The 7,392-nt window shown below is 52.5% G+C and overlaps 1 long non-coding RNA gene across 2 annotated transcripts; it reads right to left on the bottom strand.

The window, feature by feature from the left end:
* Positions 1-247: 247 nt before the first annotated feature.
* Positions 248-5,657, bottom strand: LOC140603825 (uncharacterized). 2 transcript variants are annotated; one of them, XR_012006798.1, is made up of 3 exons: positions 5,420-5,657; positions 1,017-1,296; positions 248-451 (listed from the first exon to the last, which is right to left on the bottom strand). It is a non-coding gene; the product is annotated as an uncharacterized lncRNA (long non-coding RNA). The 2 variants fall into 2 exon arrangements; XR_012006799.1 differs by having other exon boundaries at positions 248-448.
* Positions 5,658-7,392: the final 1,735 nt, after the last annotated feature.

Raw genomic sequence — 7,392 nt, 5'->3', positions numbered from 1 at the left:
AACAACATTCTGGAACCGTCCCATATAAATCAGGACATCTATAAGGCAGGGCCCCGCCTGCCCGCAGGACACCTGTAGATGCTAACTAGAAAAGGATGCCCTGACCTCCGGATGGGCGCCACCCCACACCTGGGCAGAGGGCTCAGCCAGCAGAGTGCAGGCCAGGTTTCACGACCATGTGATCAGAGACTCTTTCTTTTTTTTTTTTTTTTTTAATTTTTATTTATTTATGATAGTCACAGAGAGAGAGAGAGAGAGAGAGAGAGAGAGAAGAGGCAGAGACACAGGCAGAGGGAGAAGCAGGCTCCATGCACCGGGAGCCCGACGTGGGATTCGATCCCGGGTCTCCAGGATCGCGCCCTGGGCCAAAGGCAGGCGCCAAACTGCTGCGCCACCCAGGGATCCCTCAGAGACTCTTTCTTATCTTCTGCCAGGATCAGGGTAAGCTCTGCTGATGGGAACAGAAGCATTTTCTCAACACTCACATCATTGGCCCACAGTCCCTGGAGCATCTCTCAGAACTTGGGGAGGCCCCTGTGCTCAGACCTTACTACTTTGCCTCACCAGTGAATCATCCCAAAACATAAACATATATCTATATATATATCTATATATAAATATAGACACCTGGGTGGCTCAGCAGTTGGGAATTTGCCTTCAGCTCAGGGCATGGTCCCAGAGTCCCCGGATCGAGTCCTACATGGTGCTCCCTGCATGGAGCCTGCTTCTCCTCCCTCTGCCTGAGTCTCTGCCTCTCTCTCTGTGTCTCTCATGAATGAATAAATAAATTCTTTAAAAAAAATAAAATAATAAAATAAAAATATATATACATATATATAAACTATATATACAAATCTGTGTATTAAAAATATGCATACAAAGATCTATATACACACACGCGTACATACATACGTATCCTACAGCCTGCTTTTTCTTTTTTATGAAAAAAAAAGTTCCTAACGGGCCGTGATCTAATCTGAGGTCTGCAGTAATTCACCTTGCCTCTTCGAACATACCATTTCCCCTCACTCAGCGTGAACTAGCCCGTGGTGGAAGCCAGCCAAGCCCGTCTCCCTTCATTCTCAAAGGAAGCTGGCCCTGTGCACAGGACTGTTCAGATTCCGGGCTTTCCGCTTAAAAAATAAAAACAAGAGCAAAAACATCCTCTAGATCTGTGGCTCTTCTGCAAGGCTCCCGAGGATGGATGGTTGCAGACTGTGATCCGAAGGGTAGAGTGGTCTGGGGGCGCATCCCATCAGGTCACCAGCTGCTGCGGCGCATCTTCATGGCCAGTTCCTGGGAATGGGAATCGCGGAGAGGTTGGAAGGCCAGTCATCAGGGAGGCCATGGTGGGCCGCACCCCACTCCTGGCCCCGCTGGCTCTGGCCCCCCTGCTCTCAGCATGGACATCTCTTCTCTGATCTGAGGAACTGGGGCTGCAGGGACAGCTGACAAGCAGTTGGCACAGATACCATAACTCACTTTACATAAATCTGGTAGACAACAGTCTGGCGCCCTGTGAAAGATTGCTGAGGGGTAGTTGTCTGCGGGTTCAGGCAACCTCCTTCCTGGGGAGGATGCCTGGTCAGAGACGATTTGCTTCTTTGGGGAAGGGAAGCCACCTGCGCTCATGATGCCCACTCTCTGTCACCACCGTGCTCTGCAAACATTATCTCATTGATCCTCACAACAGCCCTACAAATCCGTATTATCACCTCCATTTGTCAGCTGAGGGAAGAGAGGATCAGAGAAGCTAAGGAACTTACCCAAGATCACACAGCTAGAAAGATGGCAGCCAGGACTCACACCCAAGGGTGCCCACGTCAGGGCACTTGTGCTCCTCTTGTTCCTTCTCTCCACATCCTTCCTCGGGCGCTTTCGTGCTCGCTCTCTCTCTCTCTCTCTCTCTCTTTCTCTCTGTCCTCATTCCTTCTCTTTAAGAAACTATAGAGTAAGGACGCTCAGCAGGTGAGTGTCTGCCTTCAGCTCAGGGCATGATCCCGAGGTCCAGGATCGAGTCCCACATCGGGCTCCCAGCGAGGAGCCTGCTTCTCCCTCTGCCTATGTCTCTGCCCCTCTCTCTGTGTCTCTCATGAATAAATAAAATCTTCAAAACAAACAAACTACAGAGTAAGTGCCTCTGCTTAAATGGTGGGATGAGATCACAAAAGGCCTCACCTGTAGGTTTCGGAGGGGAGGCCTTACCTAGCTCATGTAAAACACAATTCCATTTATCAAAACTTGCTCTAACCCTTGGAAGAGTGCTCCTGCTCTGTACATTGGGACGAACCTGGCCTAGGGCTCTAGAAGGGGGTCTTTGTCCTTGGCCAGAGTTGCTCATCAGGGGGCCCAGGTTTACTGAGCTCCTCCTGTGTGCCCAGTGTCATCTTAGAGGTCGGAAGTAGGGAGCAGCCCTGTCCCCAGCGAACTCCCAGCAGAACGGTGAGGAAGGCCGTGTTGCAGAGCACTGAACATGAGCAGAGTGAAGTAAATACTAGAAGAGGGACACACAGGAGGGGGAGGGGTCAGTTGTGCCAGAAGGCCCCGTGTAGACCAGACCCTGGAAGCCGACGCTGTCCTTGCAGCATGTGGGTCCCCAGCAGGGACAGATCCACTGGGGCAGGGTTCCCAGAACTTGCTGTGTGAGAGTGACGTGGGTAGCAGCAGGCATCCAGAGACCAGGATGGATGCATCAGCAGATCAATGAAAACATTCGCTTCGCCCAGATGAGCCACCCACAGGAAGCCACATTATCGGAAAGCTGCGGACACTAACGGGATCCACAAAGGGGACTTGGCAGATAGGAAGAAGTCTATTTCAGGCCGGTAGCTGGAAGCCATCTCTGACCCTAGAGGGAAAGTCTTCTTGAGGAAACATTGGTCATCAAGTTTGTTCTGGCAAAACTCCCTCCCCGCTCACAGAGCAAGGATGGTAGTCAGGGCACAGCTCTGCCGCTATGACAATGACAGTGGACACGAGACCACAAAGGACTGCAGGGTCTTGTTTCTCTCCCCTGTCCCCTCCTGAGCTGAGGAGTTTCTCGGCTGGCAAAATTTAGAGATACGGGCTCTCTCCCTGTTGGGGTTCCTACGCCTCAACCACATGGGGTTCCTGGGCTCAGCCCCATCAGGTTCCGGCTGGCTGGAAGCAGGGAGGGCGCGAAGGAGGCACACCCACTTCAGCCCGGAAATGGCACATGTGCCCTCCACTCCCCTTCACATTCTCTCACACTGGTGAGTGTTTGGTCCCAAGGCCACCCCCAACATCCGGAGAAGCTGGGGAATGTGTCCAGCCGTGCACAGGTTGATGGAAAGAGGGGACGTAGGTGGATCCCTGGCCATCTCTGCTTTAGACAGCAATCAGGAGGTTTGCAGGTGTAACCAAAACCTCGACTTGCATCATCTTAAACCCAACGGACGATTTGGGGCAGATTCCAAGGTTGGCTGATTCACCAACTCAACCATGGAGAGTTAGTTCCATGTCCCTAGCCCCCGTGTTGGCTCCACCCCCAGGCTGGCCTCAGCACACTGCAGCAGACGCAGATGCCACACCCCAGTAGGACAATGGTCAAAGGCAGAAGAAAGCATCTCTCCCTGTGCTAGCCTTGAGGGGGAAAGCCAGCTTCCTCAGAGGCCCCTTCGCCACCCCCAGTGGTCATCTTCTCTTACCATTGGCCAGATGTGGGTCACATGCCCATGCCCTAACCAATGACCGATGCTATGGGCTGGATTGTGTTACCTCCAAATTCACATGTTGAAACCATAACTCCCAGTACCTACGACCGACCGTGACTCTCTGGGGAGACAGGGCCTTTAAAGAGGTAATTAAGTTAAAATGAAGTCACATGGGTGGATCCTAATTCAGTATGGCTGGTGTCCTTTAGGAAGAGGAGATTAGGACATAGATAACAAACATTCCAAGGGACAACCCTGTGAGGACATGGTGACCATCTGGAGGCCAAAGAGAAGTTTCAAAAGAAACCAACCCTGCCAGCACTTTGATCTTGGACTGCTGGCTTCCAGAACCATAAGAAAATAAATTTCCATTGTTTGAGGTACCCAGTCTGTGGTGTCTTGCTATGGCAGCCCTAGCTGGCTGATACGGCCGATAATTGGACTAGATCAGACCAGGCCACCCCTGGCGTGCAGTCAGTGCAGCGCGCAGCTGCATGGGAGAGGGAAGTGGGGTTCTGGAGAAGGAAGTCCATGGGATGGACGCTGGGCAGTCAGCTGGCAACACCTGTGAGAGTCGGTACGGCTGCCCCTCACCCCATGGACGCTGCCCGATGCTTCTTCTCTGACCGGCTCCCTTTCTGCTCACACCAGCCCATTCCTGTCTTTCTCCAAATAGACATCAGGCCAACTGTTGGACTAGATTCCTGCCCACCGAAATACCATCACCCCCCAGTTGACCTTGCTAGGAGTTGGGGGGTTGCATGGGTCTGTCCTCTGGTCTCCACCAATGATGACTATCCTGCTTTAATTCTAACAACCTCATTTCCAAGTTCTTGGGGGACAGTGGGGTGCTGGTAAACCTGTGACCATCGGTGCTGGGTTGTTATATTTGTTGATCTCCATGATGTAAGTACCATTCTCAAGAACCCGCAGGAGATCGCTGAGCATGGAACGGGGAAGAGAGGCCCACCCTGGCAGCCCCGGCACACTTCTGCTTGGGGGCACCCACCCCTTGCCTTCAGGGGTGACAATCATCTGAGAGTCCACATCCCAAATGATTGTGGGAAAATGATTCGTGGGGTAGGATAGGGTTACAGATGTGTTGCCAGCCCCTGGATAGGAACAGAGGGCATGGGAAAAGTCCAAGGGTGCCACATCCTGGAAGGGTCCCTCTCCTTCGCTGTTCCCAGGCTGTGAGAATAAATGCCACCCTAAAGAGGAGAGTGCAAGCAGGGCTGGCCGGCCTAGGAGGGCGAGGACGCTCACCGCCCCGGGCCCCCTCCCCCATTCACCTCGGCACAATCCTTCCTCTGTTCCCAGAACTCGGCTTCCCTCAGGGTCCTGTCCAAGCCCGAGTCGTAATAAAGGCCACCATTGATGGGCACTTCCTCTGCACCAGGCACTGGGCTGGGTCCTGCAGACCCATTTTCTCATTGAATTCACACCGCTGCCCCCACAGGCTTGGTGGGTGTAGTTCCGTCCCCAAAAAGGAGGTTCACGGAGGTCAGAGGAACTGTTTCAAGGTCATGGTGGCAGGACCCAAGTGACTGAAGCCATGGATTTTCCACAGTGATCTGGGGTCCACCAGGCCAGACAGAGTCATGGAGTAGTAACAACCACAGTCGTGGCTAACCCTTTACCCAAGACTAAATTTAAAAAGTGCAGGTCCGTGTGCACAGTGACCTCCCTATGGGATTGGGCTGAATTATGGCTCCCATCTGGCTCAGGGAGGGTGTGCAACTCACCCTGGGTTACAGCTGATTAGCGGCAAGGGAGGACTTCGAGCTCCTTGGGGTGGGATGGGGGTGGAGGGCTGCGGCCCAACCCATTCCTGCCAACCCCGACTCCCCCACTCCACAGTCTGGCTTTGGCTTCCTGATTCTCCTCATATCTCCCAGAGGACTAAGCACTTCGCAGGGGGCATTTGGGATAGACCCGAGGTCCCACCGTCCCTGCCACAGGCCCTTCTGGGTGGTGGGAAAGGAAATACCTATCCTTCCCCCTGGGTGCTCTACCTCCTGTTGGCCTCCCAGCCAGCACCTGGGCGGGGAAGAGGATAGAATGGGGCTATTCAGTGAGTTTTCCTGACGCAATAACCATCGCTAAACCCTTGCATCCCTGAGCATTTTATGGAGGGTGGTGATTTTGAGCAGCAGCAGGAAACCCCAAAGTCACCTAGCTGCCAGAACAAGGCCCTGCAGGTCAAATGCTAGTCCAGAGAACAGTTATCCTGAGGCTGGGTTTTAGAAAAGCAACAAGAACACCACCAACAACCCCACAGTTGATCCAGCTCGTCCACACCCCTAACTGCATTTGATCAACAAAATCCTCTCGGCTGGGAGGGGCCAACCCAAGTCTCCATTTACAGATGACAAAACTGTTTTGCCCAAGGTCACGGAATGAGTAAAGGACAGAAATGAGGCACAGATCTGACCTTCACACTCCTGGTCTGGGGCTCACTTCACCACAGATGGGGGCCTATGCTGGGGACAAGGGGTGCTGTCAAGTGGGTTCAGAGGCAACAGACGCCTCAGCGAGGGAGCAAGAACAAGGAACCTCGTGGCCAGACTGACCCAAGGGCACATCAGGACCCTGCAACATCTGGCAGGTCACTTAACTTCTCTGAGCCTGACTTTCTTCCTCTGCAGGCGAGGTGGGGTTGTGGTTAAGAGTTTGCGATCTGGGGCCCCTGGGTGGCTCAGTGGTTGAGCGTCTGCCTTTGGCTCAGGGCATGATCCCGGGGTCCTGGGATCGAGTCCCACACCGGGCTCCCTGCAGGGAGCCTGCTTCTCCCTCTGTCTGTGTCTCTCATGAGTAAATAAATAAATCTTTAAAAAAGAGAGGAGAGTTTGAGCTCCAGAGCCAGAACGCCTGATTTTTCATCCGGCTGCATGGCTTACAGCCCATATGACCTTGGACAAGTCTCTGCATTCACATCTCTCTGTATTCAGTTTCCTTGTCTGTCAAATGAGCATTTAAAAAACCTACCTACGGCTTCCTGTGAGAATTTTCTTTGCTAATGCAAGTAAGGCTCTTGGCACAGGCCTGGGTTATGGTAAGCAGTCAATAAACATTAGCCATTAGTACCACCTTCAAAATGCAGAAGAAAAGAGCTTTTGACAATTAAAAGAGAGCACATTCCTGGGGGGGGGGGGGTTCTGTGTATGTGTATGAGTCTGTGTATGTGTCTATGTGTGTGTCTGTGTGTGTCTGTGTGTGTCTCTGTGTCTGTGTGTATGAGTCTGTGTGTGTCTCTGGGTGCCTGTGTGTGTCTATGATTCTGTATGTGTGTCTCTGTGTGTGTGTCTGTGTGTGTCTATGCGTGTCTCTGTGTCTGTGAGTGTGTGTCTGTGTCTCTGTGTACCTGTGTATGAGTCTGTGTATCTCTGTGTCTGTGTGTGTGTGTGAGTCTGTGTGTATGAGTCTGTGTGTGTCTCTGTGTGTCTCTGCGTGCCTGTGTACGAGTCTGTGTATGTCTATGTGTGTGTCTGTATGTGTGTGGTGAGTCTGTGTGTATGAGTCTATGTGTGTGTCTGTGAGTGTGTGTGCGTCTGTATAAGGAAGTATGGGGGATTTTCTACACAGATTGAATTGGAACCTTCTAGAAAGAAGGAAGGCGCAGGAGAAGGGGACCCAGGCTGGCCCTGGGCCTGCTTTGGGATGTTTTTCACTGAAGCAACCACCTGGCCTTCACCTGTGTGCTCTTTCAACTCTTCCC

The sequence above is a fragment of the Canis lupus genome, chromosome 14 (genome assembly GCF_048164855.1).
Source record: "Canis lupus baileyi chromosome 14, mCanLup2.hap1, whole genome shotgun sequence".
NCBI classification, from domain to species: Eukaryota; Metazoa; Chordata; class Mammalia; order Carnivora; family Canidae; genus Canis; species Canis lupus.
This window is presented reverse-complemented; position numbering and strand designations above follow the sequence as displayed.